Below are 20,827 nucleotides of genomic sequence, written 5' to 3' on the forward strand. Positions count from 1 at the left end.
GAGAACAAGATACGTTACTGTTAAACAATCTTTGGTCTTATCGTGGCACAGTATTTGCCTCTGTGCAGTCTGATACATTCTTATTTGAAGTATGGAATGTGATGGACGTATTTAGTAATGCTGTTTGGACTTGTGATTACATCTGTTAGGTGAAGAAAGGACAGCAAGGATAAATATGATGTATACAATGAAAGGTGAAAGGAGTATAGATTTTGAATAATACGATTGTTTTTGTAGAAAAGAAGTTTGAGGTAAGACTGCAGCACTGTGCACCTAACTTGTCAGAATGATTATTGTCAGCTAGTTAACTTCCTCAGAGCTGCGAGAAAGACCAAACCACTTCTCTGAGTTATGGGTTGACATATTAACTGATTAAGCTGTTTACTTTTTATAGAAATTCTCTGTTAACATTGTAACCTCTTCAAATCACTGTTCATGTGATCAGGCGCAGTAAATGAAGCAAGAAAATAAGCTTACAACAATGGCAAATAATGTGTAACAGCTTACAACAATGGCAAATAACGATACACATACAGGTTAAACAGCAAAAGCCAAAGTATATAAAGAATGGAAGATAACACAAATCAAAGGAAAACAGAGTTCCTTCTTTAAGATAACATTAACATTCTACCATTAACACCCTCCCTCAGTGTTATCTGTCAGTGTGCAAAACCAAATTACAAACTCTAAGTAAGTCCCAACAAGTCTCTAAATTTTTCAAATTTTATTTTACCTAATGTGCTGTTTGCTTTAACATAGCTTTCTTAGTAAAAACTTTCTCTCTTACGAATAAAATTTTCAGCCTATATGCTTTAGTTTATGACGGAACTGTCGTATCTTGCAAAGGCTTATTACTGTCATGTTGTTGTTGTTGTGGTCTTCAGTCCTGAGACTGGTTTGATGCAGCTCTCCATGCTACTCTATCCTGTGCAAGCTTCTTCATCTCCCGGTACCTACTGCAACCTACATCCTTCTGAATCTGCTTAGTGTATTGATCTCTTGGTCTCCCCCTATGATTTTTACCCTCCACGCTGCCCTCCAATACTAAATTGGTGATCCCTTGATGCCTCAGAACATGTCCTACCAACCGATCCCTTCTTCTGGTCAAGTTGTGCCACAAACTTCTCTTCTCCCCAATCCTATTCAATACTTCCTCATTAGTTATGTGATCTACCCATCTAATCTTCAGCATTCTTCTGTAGCACCACATTTCGAAAGCTTCTATTCTCTTCTTGTCCAAACTATTTATCGTCCATGTTTCGCTTCCATACATGGCTACACTCCATACGAATACTTTCAGAAATGACTTCCTGACACTTAAATCTATACTCGATGTTAACAAATTTCTCTTCTTCAGAAACGCTTTCCTTGCCATTGCCAGTCTACATTTTATATCCTCTCTACTTCGTCCATCATCAGTTATTTTGCTCCCCAAATAGCAAAACTCCTTTACTACTTTAAGTGTCTCATTTCCTAATCTAATACCCTCAGCTTCACCCGATTTAACTCGACTACATTCCATTATCCTCGTTTTGCTTTTGTTGATGTTCATCTTATATCCTCCCTTCAAGACACCATCCATTCCGTTCAACTGCTCTTCCAAGTCCTTTGCTGTCTCTGACAGAATTACAATGTCATCGGCGAACCTCAAAGTTTTTATTTCTTCTCCATGGATTTTAATACCTACTCCAAATTTTTCTTTTGTTTCCTTTACTGCTTGCTCAATATACAGATTGAATAACATCGGGGAGAGGCTACAACCCTGTCTCACTCCCTTCCCAACCACTGCTTCCCTTTCATGTCCCTCAACTCTTATAACTGCCATCTGGTTTCTGTACAAGTTGTAAATAGCCTTTCGCTCCCTGTATTTTACCCCTGCCACTTTTAGAATTTGAAAGAGAGTATTCCAGTCAACATTGTCAAAAGCTTTCTCTAAGTCTACAAATGCTAGAAACGTAGGTTTGCCTTTCCTTAATCTTTCTTCTAAGATAAGTCGTAAGGTCAGTATTGCCTCACGTGTTCCAGTATTTCTACGGAATCCAAACTGATCTTCCCCTAGGTCGGCTTCTACTAGTTTTTCCATTCGTCTGTAAAGAATTCGTGTTAGTACTTTGCAGCTGTGGCTTATTAAACTGATTGTTCGGTAATTTTCACATCTGTCAACACCTACTTTCTTTGGGATTGGAATTATTATATTCTTCTTGAAGTCTGAGGGTATTTCGCCTGTTCCATACATCTTGCTCACCAGATGGTAGAGTTTTGTCAGGACTGGCTCTCCCAAGGCCGTCAGTAGTTCCAATGGAATGTTGTCTGCTCCGGGGGCCTTGTTTCGACTCAGGTCCTTCAGTGCTCTGTCAAACTCTTCACGCAGTATCGTATCTCCCATTTCATCTTCGTCTACATCCTCTTCCATTTCCATAATATTGTCCTCAAGTGCATCGCCCTTGTATAGACCCTCTATATACTCCTTCCACCTTTCTGCTTTCCCTTCTTTGCTTAGAACTGGGTTTCCATCTGAGCTCTTGATGTTCATACATGTGGTTCTCTTATCTCCAAATGTCTCTTTAATTTTCCTGTAGGCAGTATCTATCTTACCCCTGGTGAGATAAGCCTCTACATCCTTACATTTGTCCTCTAGCCATACCTGCTTAGCCATTTTGCACTTCCTGTCGATCTCATTTTTGAGACGTTTGTATTCCTTTTTGCCTGCTTCATTTACTGCATTTTTATATTTTCTCCTTTCATCAATTAAATTCAATATTTCTTCTGTTACCCAAGGATTTCTACTAACCCTCTTCTTTTTACCTACTTGATCGTCTGCTGCCTTCACTACTTCATCCCTCAGAGCTACCCATTCTTCTTCTACTGTATTTCTTTCCCCCATTCCTTTCAATTGTTCCCTTATGCTCTCTCTGAAACTCTGTACAACCTCTGGTTCTTTCAGTTTATCCAGGTCCCATCTCCTTAAATTCCCACCTTTTTGCAGTTTCTTCAGTTTTAATCTACAGGTCATAACCAATAGATTGTGGTCAGAGTCCACATCTGCCCCTGGAAATGTTTTACAATTTAAAACCTGGTTCCTAAATCTCTGTCTTACCATTATATAATCTATCTGATACCTTTTAGTATCTCCAGGGTTCTTCCATGTATACAACCTTCTATCATGATTCTTAAACCAAGTGTTAGCTATGATTAAGTTGTGCTCTGTGCAAAATTCTATCAGGCGGCTTCCTCTTTCATTTCTTAGCCCCAATCCATATTCACCTACTACGTTTCCTTCTCTCCCTTTTCCTACACTCGAATTCCAGTCACCCATGACTATTAAATTTTCGTCTCCCTTCACTATCTGAATAATTTCTTTTATTTCATCATACATTTCTTCAATTTCTTCGTCATCTGCAGAGCTAGTTGGCATATAAACTTGCACTACTGTAGTAGGTGTGGGCTTCGTATCTATCTTGGCCACAATAATGCGTTCACTATGCTGTTTGTAGTAGCTTACCCGCATTCCTATTTTCCTATTCATTATTAAACCTACTCCTGCATTACCCCTATTTGACTTTGTGTTTATAACCCTGTAGTCACCTGACCAGAAGTCTTGTTCCTCCTGCCACCGAACTTCACTAATTCCCACTATATCTAACTTTAACCTACCCATTTCCCTTTTTAAATTTTCTAACCTACCTGCCCGATTAAGGGATCTGACATTCCACGCTCCGATCCGTAGAACGCCAGTTTTCTTTCTCCTGATAACGACATCCTCTTGAGTAGTCCCCGCCCGGAGATCCGAATGGGGGACTATTTTACCTCCGGAATATTTTACCCAAGAGGACGCCATCATCATTTAATCATACAGTAAAGCTGCATGCCCTCGGGAAGAATTACGGCCGTAGTTTCCCCTTGCTTTCAGCCGTTCGCAGTTCCAGCACAGCAAGGCCGTTTTGGTTATTGTTACAAGGCCAGATCAGTCAATCATCCAGACTGTTGCCCTTGCAACTACTGAAAAGGCTGCTGCCCCTCTTCAGGAACCACACGTTTGTCTGGCCTCTCAACAGATACCCCTCCGTTATGGTTGTACCTACGGTACGGCTATCTGGATCGCTGAGGCACGCAAGCCTCCCCACCAACGGCAAGGTCCATGGTTCATGGGGGGGGGATTTACTGTCATTTACTGTCATATAGTCTTCATAAAGTACAACAGCTCTTTGATTGCCAGAAAGAGTGTGATACAAATTACTGAGCCAACAGGCTTCACTAGTTGCCATGCTTAAGGCTACAAATTCAGATTCTGTTGATGACAGAGACACTGTGGGTTGCTTCTTAGATGCCCACGAAACACTACACCCCATTACTTTGAAAAGATAGCCACTTCTGAACTTTCTGTCTACTCTGTCACCAGCCCACTCAGAGTCCACATAACCAGTTCTAGGATCAGTACACTTTTTATCCCTAGCAAAAAACAGACTCAGTTTTATGATTCCCTTAACATAATGCAAGATACGTTTTAAAGAAATCCGTAAATCCAGACTTGCACATGTTTGATACCTACATAGACTGCTTTGTTGTTGTTGTGGTCTTCAGTCCTGAGACTGGTTTGATGCAACTCTCCATGCTACTCTATCCTGTGCAAGCTTCTTCATCTCCCAGTACCTACTGCAGCCTACATCCCTCTGATTCAGCTTAGTGTATTCATCTCTTGGTCTCCCTCTACGATTTTTACCCTCCACGCTGCCCTACAATACTAAATTGGTGATCCCTTGATGCCTCAGAACATGTCCTACCAACCTATCCCTTCTTCTAGTCAAGTTGTGCCACAAACTCCTCTTCTCCCCAATCCTATTCAATACCTCCTCATTAGTTATGTGATCTACCCATCTAATCTTCAGCATTCTTCTGCAGCACCACATTTCGAAAGCTTCTATTCTCTTCTTGTCCAAACTATTTATCGTCCATGTTTCACTTCCATACATGGCTACACTCCATACAAATACTTTCAGAAACGACTTCCTCACACTTAAATCTATACTCGATGTTACCAAATTTCTCTTATTAACAAACGCTTTCCTTGCCATTGCAAGTCTACATTTTATATCCTCTCTACTTCGACCATCATCAGTTATTTTGCTCCCCAAACAGCAAAACTCCTTTACTACTTTAAGTTTCTCATTTCCTAATCTAACTCCCTCAGCATCACCCGACTTAATTTGTCTACATTCCATTGTCCTCATTTTGCTTTTGTTGATGTTCATTCTATATCCTCCTTTCAAGACACTGTCCATGCCGTTCAGCTGCTCTTCCAAGTCCTTTGCTGTGTCAGACAGAATTACAATTTCATCGGCGAACCTCAAAGTTTTTATTTCTTCTCCCTGGAATTTAATACCTACTCCGAATTTTTCTTTTGTTTCCCTCACTGTTTGCTCAATATAGAGATTGAATAACATTGGGGAGAGACTACAGCCCTGTCTCACTCTCTTCCCAACTACTGCTTCCCCTTCATGTCCCTCGACTCTTATAACTGCCGTCTGGTTTCTGTACAAATTGTAAATAGCCTTTCGCTCCCTGTATTTTACCCCTGCCGCCTTCAGAATTTGAAAGAGAGTATTCCAGTCAACACTGTCAAAAGCTTTCTCTAAGTCTACAAATGCTAGAAACGTAGGTTTGCCTTTTCTTAATCTAGCCTCTAAAATACGTCGTAGGGCAGTATTGCCTCACGTGTTCCAATATTTCTACGGAATCCAAACTGATCTTCCCCAAGGTCAGCTTCTACCAGTTTTTCCATTCGTCTGTAAAGAATTCGCGTTAGTATTTTGCAGCCGTGACTTATTAAACTGATAGTTCGGTAATTTTCACATCTGTCAACGCCTGCTTTCTTTGGGATTGGAATTATTATATTCTTCTTGAAGTCTGAGGGTATTTCGCCTGTCTCATACATTTTGCTCACCAGATGGTAGAGTTTTGTCAGGACTGGCTCTCCCAAGGCTGTCAGTAGTTCTAATGGAATGTTGTCTACTCCCGGGGCCTTGTTTCGACTTAGGTCTTTCAGTGCTCTATCAAACTCTTCACGCAGTGTGATATCTCCCATTTCATCTTCATCTACATCCTCTTCCATTTCTATAACATTGCCCTCAAGTACATTTGCCTTTGTCCTCTAGCCATCCCTGCTTAGGCCTTTTGCACTTCCTGTATATCTCATTTTTGAGACGTTTTTATTCCTTCTTGCCTGCTTCATTTACTGCATTTTTGTATTTTCTTCTTTCATCAATTAAATTCAATATTTCTTCTGTCACCCAAGGATTTCTACTAGCCCTCGTCTTTTTACCTGCTTTATCCTCTGCTGCCTTCACTACTTCATCCCTCAGAGCTACCCATTCTTCTTCTACTGTATTTCTTTCCCCCATTCTTGTCAATTGTCCCCTTATGCTCTCCCTGAAACTCTGTTCAACCTCTGGTTTAGTCAGTTTATCCAGGTCCCATCTCCTTAAATTCCCACATTTTTGCAGTTTCTTCAGTTTTAATCTACAGTTCATAACCAATAGATTGTGGTCAGAGTCCACATCTGCCCCTGGAAATTTCTTACAATTTAAAACCTGGTTCCTAAATCTCTGTCTTACCATTATATAATCTATCTGAAACCTGTCAGTATCTCCAGATTTCTTCCATGTATACAATCTTCTTTTATGATTCTTGAACCAAGTGTTAGCTATGATTAAGTTGTGCTCTGTGCAAAATTCCATCAGGCAGCTTCCTCTTTGATTTCTTGTCCCCAATCCATATTCACCTACTACGTTTCCTTCTCTCCCTTTTCCTACTCTGGAATTCCGGTCACCCATGACTATTAAATCTTCGTCTCCCTTCACTATTTGAATAATTTCTTTTATTTCATCATACATTTCTTTAATTTCTTCGTCATCTGCAGAGCTAGTTGGCATATAGACTTGTACTACTGTCGTAGGCGTGGGCTTTGTGTCTCTCTTGGCCACAACAGTGCGTTCGCTATCCTGTTTGTAGAATGCTTATAGTTATGCAAATATCTGGTCTCGAACCTACATCAGTGACTCTGTTAATTTTCTACAATCTTCCTCAGTGTCTTCCTTTTTTTGGTTTTTCTTTTTCTAACATACAGTGATAAAAATTTTCCTCCATGGGGATTGAAACAATTATATTCAAACATATCAAAAACTTTCAACACTTTTTCATGATAGGTACTTTGGCAAATAGTAAATTTTGGACAATATTCATTTCCAAATAGTTCCTAATCATACCTAAATCTTTCATTTTAAAGTTATCGCTCAGTAACAGTTTTAAATCGTCATTTCCCTCTGGGAAGTTGAAGCCATGAGCAGAACATCAGTGTAAACAACTGTGTATGCTTCATGCCTATTTCCTGTCTTTACATACAAGGAATGCTCAAAATCACTTCCTACAAAACCTAAGCCAGTTATTACTGCGTGAAGTTTAACATTACCATTTTGGGTGAGTCCTTTAAACCATACAGAGTCATTCTAAGTGTACAAACTTTATCATTCATTTTACTGCGACAGCCAGTAGGTAATTTAATATAAAAGTCTCCAACTATTTCTCCAAAGAGAAATGCTCTATAAACATCCAGTTGATGAGTGGGAAAGTTAGTCTCATTAAACAAAACCTTCTTCTTGACATCAAAAACTACATCTTCCTCTGCACCCTCAAAACAAATGTCTCTGTTTTCACTGTCTTCACTCACTTCTTCCACAAGCCCAGTCCTCATTTCTTCTTTCTGTTCCCCTGAATCTGAAGCTTTATCTATGTTCTCTTCATTACAACAAATAGTGTCTGTTTCTTTTACATAAATACCAGTTTTCTTCTTCCTTTCAGATACTGCTGGTAGCAAGAAAATTACATCTCGAAGCACCTCAGTTCTCTTTGTCGAAGGTGTAAATATTCTTTACCCCTTCACATTATGATCACAACCATAAATAAACGTATCTTGTTTTTGGGGTCTAGTTTCAGTATCTTTTATTTGGGTACAAGGACAGACATACGAGTTTAAAAAATTTTCGAAACGAGCTTTAATTTCTACAGGGCTTGGACCAGTTCTATCGATTTAGTACATAAGCCATCGTGTTAACTGCTTCAGCCCAGAAATGTTAAGGCATTCCTAAAATCAATGAACGAGCAGTTTCAACCAAGACACACACTTCCCTTTCAGCTCTTCCGTTTTGTTGTGGTGTGCACACAATGCTCCTTTGATGAGTTATGACTTTTTCACTCAAAACTGTGCCTAAGTCAGTATTCATAAACTTCAGTCTATTATGGCTCCTTATAACTGTATTTTTCACATCAGTTTCTCTCTCAATTTTTGCAATAAAATTCCTAATCAGACCTTTAACTTCATTCTTCTCTTTCATAAAGAAAGCTTTGGGATAACCAGAGTAGTCATCATTTAAAGGCAAACGATATCTTGCTCCTCCAAGCGAATGCATCTCCATGGGTCCACAAACGTGTGCATGAACCAGTTCAAGTGGGGCATTAGCTCTTGACGAACTGACAGATATCGTGTACCTGCCAAACATTCTTCACAAATGCCAAAGTCGTCAATGAAGCTCATTCCTTTACATGACAAAAACTTTCCCATGCTTAATGCTCTGACGGCACAATTTTTTTATGCTACACACTCAAGTTTTCAACACGTTTAGACCAACTGACTAGGCAACTATCAATATTGACTGACGAAAGCTTACTAGTGTCATTACTGTCAACCACAGTGTGTGTTTTATCCGCACACGTCAAAGTAACCACTGACAGTTCTGATTGTGTTCCGTTTAGTGAAAACAACATACGATACCGTACATTTAGTCTCTGTATGTCCTTCTTTTCAGAGATGGTTGCGGGACCCGGCTGTTCGATACAGGATGTCAAATGAAACACCTTTCAACCTTCTAGTTTCCGAATGTATTTTATTTGGCTACCAGTTTCGGCGATTTGATATCTCATCTTTAGGCCCCTGACCGACGTATAGGGAGATTCCACCTCGGTTCTGATCGAAACAGGAGCCACCAGTACTGCTACAGCGATCACTTCAATCATCATCTACCGAGTCAGCAGATGATGGTTGAAGTGATCACTATAGCAAGCAGAAATCTACACTATTGGCCATTAAAACTGCTACACCAAGAAGAAATGCAGATGATAAACGGGTAGTCATTGGACAAATATATTATACTAGAACTGATATGTGATTACATTTTCACGCAATTTGGGTGCATAGCTCCCGAGAAATCAGTACCCAGAACAGCCACCTCTGGCTGTCATAACGGCCTTGATACGCCTGGGCATTGAGTCAAACAGAGCTTCGATGGCGTATACAGGTACAGCTGCCCATGCAGCTTCAACACGATACCACAGTTAATTAAGAGTAGTGACTGGCGCATTGTGACGAGCCATTTGCATGGCCACCATTGACCAGACGTTTTCAGTTGGTGAAAGATATGGAGAATATGTTGGCCAGGACAGCTGTCGAACATTTTCTGTATCAAGAAAGGCCCGTACATGACCTGCAACATGCGGTCGTGCATTATCCTGTTGAAATGTAGGGTTTCGCATAGATCGAATGAAGTGTAGAGCCACAGATCGTAACATATCTTAAATGTAGCGTCCATTGTTCAAAGTGCCGTCAATGCGAACAAGAGATGACCGAGGCGTGTAACCAATGGCACCCAATACCATCACGCCGGGTGATACGTCAGTATGGCGACGACGAATATGCGCTTCCAATGTGCGTTCACCGCGATGTCGCCAAACACGGATGCGACCATCATGATCCTGTAAACAGAACCTGGATTCATCCGAAAAAATGATGTTTTGCCATTCGTGCACCCAGGTTCGTCGCTGAGTACACCATCGCAAGCGCTCCTGTCTGTGATGCAGCGTCAAGGGTAACTGCAGCCATCGTCTCCGAGCTGATAGTCCAAGCTGCTGCAAAAGTCGTCGAACTGTTTGTGCAGATGGTTGTTGTCTTGCAAACGTCCCCATCTGTTGACTCAGGGATCGAGACGAGGCTGCACGATCCGTTACAGCCATACGGATAAAATGCCTGTCATCTCGACTGCTAGTGATACGAGGCCGTTGGGATCCAGTACGGCCTTCGGTATTACCCTCCTGAACCCACCGATTTCATATTCTGCTAAGAGTCGTTGGATCTCGACCAACGCGAGCAGCAATGTCGCGATACAATAAACCGCAATCGCGATATGCTACAATTCGACCTTTATCAAAGTCAGAAACGTGTTGGTACGCATTTCTTCTCCTTCCACGAGGAATCACAAGAACGTTTCACCAGGCAACGCCGGTCAACTGCTGTTTGTGTATGAGAAATCGGTTGGAAACTTTCCTCATGTCAGCACGTTGTAGGTGTCGCCACTGGCGCCAACCTTGTGTGAATGCTCTGAAAAGCTAATCATTTGCATGTCACAGCATCTTCTTCCTGAATGAGATTTTCACTCTGCAGCGGAGTGTGCGCTGATATGAAACTTCCTGGCAGATTAAAACTGTGTGCCCGACCGAGACTCGAACTCGGGACCTTTGCCTTTCGTGGGCAAGTGCTCTACCAACTGAGCTACCGAAGCACGACTCACGCCCGGTACACACAGCTTTACTTCTGCCAGAACCTCGGCTCCTACCTTCCAAACTTTACAGGAGCTCTCCTGCGAACCTTGCAGAACTAGCACTCCTGAAAGAGAGGATATTGCGGAGACATGGCTTAGCCACAGCCTGGGGGATGTTTCCAGAATGAGATTTTCACTCTGCAGCGGAGTGTGCGCTGATATGAAACTTCCTGGCAGATTAAAACTGTGTGCCCGACCGAGACTCGAACTCGGGAGTCTCGAGTCTCGGGAGTCTCGAGTGGAGATGTAGTTTAGCCAACCACTGTATTGAGTGCACTGGACCAGAGAGACATAAGTTCACCTCGCTTTAGTAGGCGCCGTTAGGTTGGCAAATAGCCGCTATGCAGACTCTCTGAGCCCGTCCGGTCACCGTGTGTGGACCCCGGACGAAGGGAGACGCTTAGGCATTCCCTGTTGAGACTCTGGTGAGTATAGACACTCTGTGTGATGGCTCCTACAGTCATCATAGTTAGTAGAGATAGCCATGTTGGATAAAATTGCTATTTTTATTTTGTATTACTGATGATGTGCCAGCATTCCATATAATCGTACTATTAAGTAAAGTGAGTGATCAAAGAGTATTTTTCATGATTTTTACACTACTGGCCATTAAAATTGCTACACCACGAAGATGACGTGCTACAGAAGCGAAATGTAACCGACAGGAAGACGATGCTGTGATATGCAAATGATTAGCTTTTCAGAGCATTCACACAAAGTTGGCGCCGGTAGCGACACCTACAACGTGCTGACATGAGGACAGTTTCCAACCGATTTCTCATACACAAACAGCAGTTGACCGGCGTTGCCTGGTGAAACGTTGTTGTGATGCCTCGTGTAAGGAGGAGAAATGCGTACCATCACGTTTCCGACTTTGATAAAGGTCGGATTGTAGCCTATCGTGATTGCCGTTGTATTCGTCATCGCCATACTGGCGTATCACCCGGCGTGATGGTGTGAGGTGCCATTGGTTACACGTCTCGGTCACCTCTTGTTGGCACTGACGGCACTTTGAACAGTTTACGTTACATTTCAGATGTGTTACGACCCGTGGCTCTACCCTTCATTCGATCCCTGCGAAACCCTGCATTTCAGCAGAATTATACACGACCGCATGTTGCAGGTCCTGTACGGGCCTTTCTGGATACAGAAAATGTTCGACTGCTGCCCTGGCCAGCACATTCTCCAGATCTCTCACCAATTGAAAACGTGTGGTCAATAGTGGCCGAGCAACTGGCTCGTCACAATAAGCCAGTCACTACTCTTGATGTATCGTGTTGAAGCTGCATGGGCAGCTGTACCTGTACACGCCATCCAAGCTCTGTTTGACTCAATGCCCAGGCGTATCAAGGCCGTTATTACGGCCAGAGGTGGTTGTTCTGGGTACTGATTTCTCAGGATCTATGCAGCCAAACTGCGTGAAAATGTAATCAAATGTCAGTTCTAGTATAATATATTTGTCCAATGACTACCCGTTTATCATCTGCATTTCTTCTTGGTGTAGCAATTTTAAAGGCCAGTAGTGTATTAAATAAATATTGTTGGTTTCTCAGAGCAACGCCATATTTCCGTTACGATTCCAAGTAAGTTATTCAAACTTTCAACTTAAAGTTAACCATGAAGCAGAAATGTTGTGTAGTGATGTTTACTCACACATACGGTCGTAGGGGTCTTTCATTAAATTTCCACAGGTGCCACTTTCAAATTGAGGATGCCTGCCAAGGCTTTGCGGAAAGCAAGTATCATGTAATTGTGGGGAGGTTACATATGTTGATCTTTCTGCCAGGATTGTTCGTTGGTTCTCTTATTAATAAGTAGTCAGATAGTGTTGGATTTCTAAAAATCAAAAATACCGCTGCGCTAATTTTACGAATGATGTATGTCTTTTACAGGCAATTCATTTAAAATTCTGTGATCAATTTGTGAAATTTTGTGTCGTGTGACGATTATCGGTACTTCGTTACGTAAACAGTTGGAATAATAGTGCAAATTCTGTGTGGATTTATTTCATTGTTGAGTATTTGTGTGCGCAGTGGTAAAGTTTTGTTTTTCTTTGTTTGGTCATTTTGTTTCTACAAGCAATAGTGTTTCATCGTGTTTGGTACAAGAGTAAACAATATGAAAGTTTTTCGTAGCACAAGACAACAGAGAGTGTTGCAAAATAACGAGTACCGAGTACCTACTATACGGGAACTCTAGCTTGGGATGCGGGCCCCTAGTTCCGGACCGGAAACTATCGGCAGCAGTCGGGAGATTTCGTGGCGTGACGATTTGTACATGTTGCCAAGTGTGCGGCGTAGACTGCATGTGTCGTCTGCTCGGTCGCTTAGCTGTGCTGTTGCTGTCAGTGGTAGTAGCTTTGTTTTCACTGCTTCGAAAATGAGTGATGGTCCGGTTGCTGGCCCATGGGTGGAATTACTGTCGACTCCAGTTCGGAAAAAGAATCCGGTTATCAGGAGCGCTTGTCGTAAAATGATGATGAATGTAGTGAAGTTCTGCGATAACGACAAAAAAAATCGCTGTTACACCCGATTGGGCAGTCTTCCCTCAGAGCTGCGACGTATACTGGGAAGAGCCTGCGTAATATTGCGAGAGTTAAGAGAATTTGTCGGGAATCACCCAGACGTATCCCCAGGAACTCCCGGTAAAAACTGTTTAGTTTCAATTATAATCCTATCAGAGAATATTTCTAAATAGCTCCACATCTGGTTATAATTAATTTAAAATGTGTACTCTTTTTACTGATACAGCAAATAGAAAGACAGATGCTTTTAGTAATGACTAATCGTACACTTTAACCCATTTATGAAAATATTCTAATGCAGTTTTAGTTCGTAAAAAGCGTTTTATTCTCTTCCACTCAGGAGAAAAAGCGGGGAAATTGAAGCAGTTGTTGATGACTTGAACAAACGAGTCATCAGGGACATAATAGAAGAGGTTTACACTGTGCAAAAGGTTGTGCCCACTGTGCAATAAACTTCTGCCAGTTCTTGGAAAGAAGATTGGTTGGAGATAGAGTACCACCTCTCTCAGAAAAGTGTTAAAGTCCATTGGTTTCGTGTGGAGAAAGGTTGAAAACAAGAGGACTTTATTATTGGAACGTGGTGACATTATGCATTGGCGGCCCCGGTTCCACGTCGAGTTGAAAAATATCAGGGAGGCTGAAACAGAAATTTTTATTTAGACGAATCCTGGATGGACAGTAACCTAACGTGCGGCAAATGCTGGCAAAAAAAAAAAAAAAAGATGTTGTGGGTGTTATTGCGTGCGGAAGCGTCTCCAGAGGACTAAAAGTTGGAAGTGTGGGTTCTAAAAACGGATTCGTTAGGCAGGCAGAGCTAAAGTTCTGGGCCAAATCAACCCAGTGAGATTACCATGGGCTTATGAATTCTGCCAATTTCGAAAAGTGGTTCGAGGAACTTGTATTTCCAAATCTTACTCCACATTCTGTAATAGTCATAAACAATGCACCCCATCACAGCAGACAACAAACCCTCCACCAAATACTATAGGAAAGTATCTATGATGTAGTGGCTGCAGAACAGAAAAAACCAATCTGAAGAGAGTATGACAAAGGAGGCCCTATACCCCCAGTTTCGGGAGAATAGGGTTGCAGCGAAGTCGTATGCAATTGACATACTGACAACAAGAAAGGGCCACAAAGTAATTCGCTTGCTGCCATAAAATTGAGATTTGAATGCATTGAGCTAACGTGGGCAAAAATAAAAAGATTCTTTCGGCAGCGCAACATTGCAGGTAACATGTCATCTTGCAAGCACTTGTTTTCAGGCTGTTACAGAGGAGGACTGGAAATGTTACTTACTGCAAAAAGGTACAACAGCTTGAGCAGGAGTCCTGGAGGCATGACGGTGTGATGGAAGTAGCCATTGACAACCTCATTGTCAACGTCGGCACTTCATATACCAGTGACGAGTCAGAGAAAACGATTACGCGCGAAAGTGAAACTGTTAGTGCATCGGAATTATCAGAAGCTTCAGCAAAATTGGCCTGTTTCATTCTTGTTTCATTGTACATTTGTGTTAGATATTATTATAGCTTTGCTGAAAGGTGTGGCATGCAGTAAATTTAAAAAATAGACAGTAAGCTATCTTCCATTCCTAGTGTCGTAAATTGTTCTTTTACCTACTTCTAATACCGCATTTATTTTGATACGGTAACTGATAACGAAGGACGTTAATGTCTTTATTTAATGTCATTACAAACAGTGATATCAATTTCGATAGCACGAAGTATTTAATTGACGATTAACTCTGTCTTACACATAGCTGCGTTTAACAAACACGTTTGTGGTGCCTGCAATGCGCACTTGCAGTGCATGGAGGCGGAGTCGGAGCTCGTTCCCCTCCTCACCTCGCCTCACCCCTCAGCAGGCCTAGTGCTCGCTGCCCGTTCCCCACACCCTCGGCTGGGAGATGCCAAGTAATAGTTCGCGTATATTACAAGATGAGATAAATCACCTTCAGCAATTAGCAACTACCTGTAGTATACATGAGATCGCACGAAAATGCGAGGATCCACAATTATTAACCAATTAAGCGAACAATAATGAAACAGAACAAACGATGGGCAATGAAAACGTGAATTCTGAAGTTGAGTCGGTCGACGATAAGTCGCTACAGTTTAGCGAAGGCTTACAAAGTCGCCACAGTCCTGCGAAAGTTTACAACTGGTAACAGATAAATCAGAATCAGTTTTGCATCAATGTCTTTTGAACGAACACAACACACATCGCTTTCAGTGAACAATTATATAGAATCTCAATGTGCGAATCCGACAAAATTTCTAGAATCAATGCGTCAGATGCTTAAAAAAACGTAAGACGAAAATAGAAAATCACAGTAGGAGAATAGGAAATTACAGGTACTAAATAGCAAATCACTTAGGAAGGACTAAAAGAAGTCGCAAGAAGAGAACAGAAAATCACAGGAAAAGATGAAATTTAAAAAAAAATTGTCAGTGGAGATTAGGGAAGAAATTAAACATGACCTTCAACAAATAATTAACAACTTTGTAACTAGCATACGTTACCTTGAAACAGAACACGAAAACTTGAAAACAAATCAGCGTAAAGTCAAGGACGAACTGTTAGCTAAAATTAACACTATAGTATAGAACAAAGAACAGAAGGTACAGCTTACCGAAACGGTAAAAGAAATTAACGAACAAGTGGAAACTTTGACACTAAATTCTGGAGAACAAAAATAACAACTTTGTACGTTAACAAACAATACAAGATTAGCCGACACGAGCTTAAACAGTCAAACAGATCCGCGCAATGACAAACTAGAAAAACTATCCAAAGAAAACAATGTGGCACCCTGTATCGGCGGCCGGAGTGGCCGTGCGGTTCTAGGCGCTACAGTCTGGAGCCGAGCGACCGCTCCGGTCGCAGGTTCGAATCCTGCCTCGGGCATGGATGTGTGTGCTGTCATTAGGTTAGTTAGGTTTAATTAGTTCTAAGGTCTAGGCGACTGATGACCTCAGAAGTTAAGTCGCATAGTGCTCAGAACCATTTTGCACCCTGTATCATTCCAACTCATGGAGAACAAGACATCGAGCATCTGACTATCCCAGCCTGTGATGAACAAGGAGAAACAGCTATTATTATAGTAACTCAGATAACGTTTCACTAGCTGCTCTTTACGTATAAAGAAACGTGAAGCTTTGAAACCGCATACAGACGGTCATGTAAGACTTATGGATCGACAGTTACACATAGTGAAAGAAAATGTGTTATGATCTTGGTCATTTGTATTCATGTTTTGGCATTTTCGGTGTCTGTATGTATTCATGTCATTTAGATGACTTTCGTGAAACACAGTTCCTCTCGCAGTCGAAACAGCAAATAGCCTCGGCGGCACACCAGGGAAGTTTTGTCAATAATGAAATTTTACGGTTACGTTTACAAACACTTACATACAGACAACTTAGGCGATTATTTTTGTATACAAAAATGCTCATACACACACGACAATGAACAGTTCGCGGGCAATAATACTGAGCGTTTGAGCAAAATAATTACGAAAAGAGATGATAATCTGAATTCCATGTATTTTATTATCTAAAAATGTAGATACGGGACCCATTATACTTTTCTGGATACATCGATTGGCGAACGATGCCTCCCTGAGCTGGATGTAAACTATTTTTCAGTTTCTAGGTAGACTACTTTTCTCTTACTATTTATTTTAGTACAAGGAACTTTCTTCTACTGTCCTAACGTAAATATGTTGAAGGTAATTTTAGTGACTTGAGAGCTATTGATTAAGGATGTGTCATATTGGCGACAAAGTACATTCTGATACTGACAAAAACTGAAAGATTTGATTACAAACATTTCATGACAATAACAAAATGTAAGGCGATTAAAAAATGTTTAAATAAAAAAATCACTTGCATTTAATAAATATTTGATACCGTTAACAAAAGACACAGAGAAAAACAAGCGGATTTTTATTAAAGTTCGACTATGGCACACACACAAAAATATACGATAGGAATGTATTGCACAATACCGACTTGCAATTCCGGCAATATATAATGAGACACATCGCACAAAATATACCACTGCTACAGCACTAAACTCTGATCACTTGTAGAAACATCTGGAACATCTTACTGATCGTCCCAGGAATTGTGCTCTCGATAACGAAATTTTTTGGAGTGAAATACAGATTGGCGAAACAAGGAGACAGCTTTGAACACCAGAACTTTTACAGACAGCAGTAGCAGTCGTGAGTTATAAAATGAATGATTTAGTACCATTTCTGATACGATACACAGATTAATGAGATAGTTGTTGTGTTGTCCAAATGGAAAATCTGTTTTGCAAATAATAGTGGTACTGATGAACTGGAAGTATTTGAAGGATTTTCTACCAGTTCAAGGAATGATTACAGGTTGTTTAACGTAATATTGTGTTGTCTGAAGGAAATTGTGAGTCCGAGGTTAATATGTATTTTTGTGGAGATTTTCTTTCCATGATCAGTTGCGCAGTAATGAAGGCTTGTTTGCCCTGCAGTGTCATTTATGAAGTGTGACTGAGGACTCTTTTACGTGTAAGAATTGATTAATGAAACAGAGCAGGGAGTATTTACTATTGACGATTTACGAAATACGAGGATATTATAAGATGTGAGGTTATTATAATGATAATACAGTAGAGATAAATACGTTGAAGTTCTTAGTGATTATTGAAGATGATGGTGACTGTGAGGAATATGATGATAATATAGTAGAAAAATGCTATGGTTAGGAATGATTATGTATTATGAGGAATGAGTAGGTAATGGTTAGGCCTTATGTTAGGGACCATGTTTTTGTTGAAGCTGATTTTTCTTTGTATGGATATATTTCATTAGCTTGCATGTAGTAAAGGTGCGTGATGAACAGTAATGTTAGTAGCACAACAGAGATCTGAAATGGTAAGTAACACCAGTGTGGTAAAAGGCAACACAATTGTATTTCGCATATCAAACGGTTTATAGAATAATCTGTATACTAAAGTGGTACCTGGATGATGGAACTACATGTCACCTGTGTCTAAAATATTTCTTGCGGTACAGCGCATAGATATAGTTAGCGATAAACAATACTGTTGCATCACATGCCAGAGCGACTCTAGTCTTGCTGCCATGACGCGTACGCTAAACAAACTGCTACGAACTTTGTCATTTCATCTAGAACTCGAATCAGAACATACAATTTCTAATAAGAACATATAATTTTTTGAACCAGATCTGAGAGGATGCACAGGTTACCAGCAAAGTGTTGCTCACTTGAGAAATATTACTGGTTGTACAAAGTGATAATAATACAGAGACATTTAACACTTTCTACCACTTTTGATGCGATATACAGACAGTTAGGATGGTAACTATGTTGTGTGGAAAGAAGAGTGATATGTATTTTGATATAAGAAGTTTTTCAGATTATGTTGTGAGGTCGTGAAGTTGTGTTTAGGGAACTGTAATATTTACGATCTAGCTGTGAGGTCTTTTTACGTGGAAATAGGTGGACGACAATGGAGCAGGGAATTGCTATTTGAAGTATATATTGAGACGAAGACAGCGAATATGATAAATGTTGTAACAGGATAATGAGATTTATGTTGGTGGTATACGTTGAGATGACAATTATGATATTTATGATGTATACTGTAATAGAAAGAGACAATGATTATGATGATTAATGAAGAGGAAAAGCCAGTGAATAATGGTTAGGGCATAGGGACCTGTTTCTCTTCACAGTAAATTTTTATGCCATCTGGGTGCATTTCGCGTTTATAAGCATAAAAGGTAAGTTTTTAAAAAGATATGGTTGGATGACAATAGTGAATGAAGGTAATGTGACTCAAGACAACACAGATTTTCTTTGATGTGTAGTTTACAATTATCTGATTCAAATTATTCAACCATTTTATCAAACGTATACTGTCATTTTTTCATTGGAGGAACACAACATGTAACAGTTATACGTTACAATAATTCGAAGAGTGTGTATTTTTGTTTCCGTTTATGCACGAAAAATGTTTTTGCAAAGATGTAGCTCACAAGTGATTGCTACTCTGTACTATGGCCCACTCTTTTAGTATGTGGTACTATAACACTAGCTCGTTATACGTTACTCTACCCTAACAACCTAAGCTTAAGTCCTGTCTCGGGAAAAGCCACGTATAACACTAACCTGCTGTAACACAAACTAATGTTACCATCTGAGAGGATTTGGGAAATTCTGACCGCACATGTGTGTAATTGATAAAGGTATCGGACTGTAATTTTGAATATATAGGAATTAACGGTAAAACTAAACAAGCTTTAACGTTGAGGTTAATGGAAGTAGTAAAACTCATTTACGAATGAAACAATAAACGGTAGCCAGCCCAAGTGGGCACATGAATAAAGAAATATATATTTGAGAAAACTGAATGTTGGTTATTGAAGTTAATTTCACTAACATTTCCCTTTGCATAGCGCAGAGGATACAAGTGGACACCGGGCACTCTAAGCTGTGGGTGGCAGCAGTTACCAATAAAGCACAAACTAGTAATCATAGAAAGCAAAAACTGTACCAAACCTACGCTAATAACAGTTACACATGATTACTTGAACCAGTACTGAAATGTTAATGCAAGAAGTGCAGGATTAAAGATGGACCTGAGGGGCCTCTATCTTAACTGCACGTAAAAACCAAAAATAAAGATAAATGATACCACAATTACACTGCCCATATCCCTCTGCTTATATTTGTTTTCCTTAGGAGCAATAATATTCCAATTAACTTTCTAATATGAGAAGGGTATGGTGGGGACCCATGAACTGGTAGAGTATCACTCGTCAAAATCTACGATTATTTCAACTTATTAGAGCCATTCCTTATTGCCGAGAGTACCAAACAACTGTCAAATCCACATCCGAGGCAAAATTCCATGCAAAGCTGCCTCCAGTTTCCCCCCTTGGCACCTTCGATGTGTACGTGCAACGGCTAGCCACTGACTGCGTACCGTTCACACCAAGGAGCCGCCCAGTTCGACCGCCAAAACCACCTTTTACGTTGCACCATGCCACTTCCGTTGTGGAGGGACTTCACTACATCTTTTGCATTTTACAATACAAGAGCTCTAAGCATCCATCCAATATGCATTGTTTTTCTTATAAATATACACATATTATAAAATTTCATTCTTTTAAACAATCATTTATCTTTTTCCATATAAACATCACAAACTTTAGATTTCCTGTCACAAATCAATGACCTTAACTAACAAACAACACATTCTCCATAATCTTAGATACAAAGTTACCTGATATAAACCTGTTACTAGTCGATATAAGTGTTACAGTGCCTCACTGAACTTTATGTTATTTGTCTTTGTGTTAGCGTCTATTTTTTTTATACTGATGAACGATATTCTTTTTTTCTTATTTGTATATAGCTACATGCACTCAAAATTTAACTTCTACTGAATTCTGTAGAACTAATCTGCCTTTTCTTCGTCTAACAGATACATGAAAGAAGATCATGAAAGAAGGTTGTGTACATGGAAGAACCCTGGAGATACTAAAAGGTTTCAGATAGATTATATAATGGTAAGACAGAGATTTAGGAATCAGGTTTTAAATTGTAAGACATTTCCAGAGGCAGATGTGGACTCTGACCACGAT

Source organism: Schistocerca serialis, chromosome 2 (assembly GCF_023864345.2).
Source record: "Schistocerca serialis cubense isolate TAMUIC-IGC-003099 chromosome 2, iqSchSeri2.2, whole genome shotgun sequence".
NCBI classification, from domain to species: domain Eukaryota; kingdom Metazoa; phylum Arthropoda; class Insecta; order Orthoptera; family Acrididae; genus Schistocerca; species Schistocerca serialis.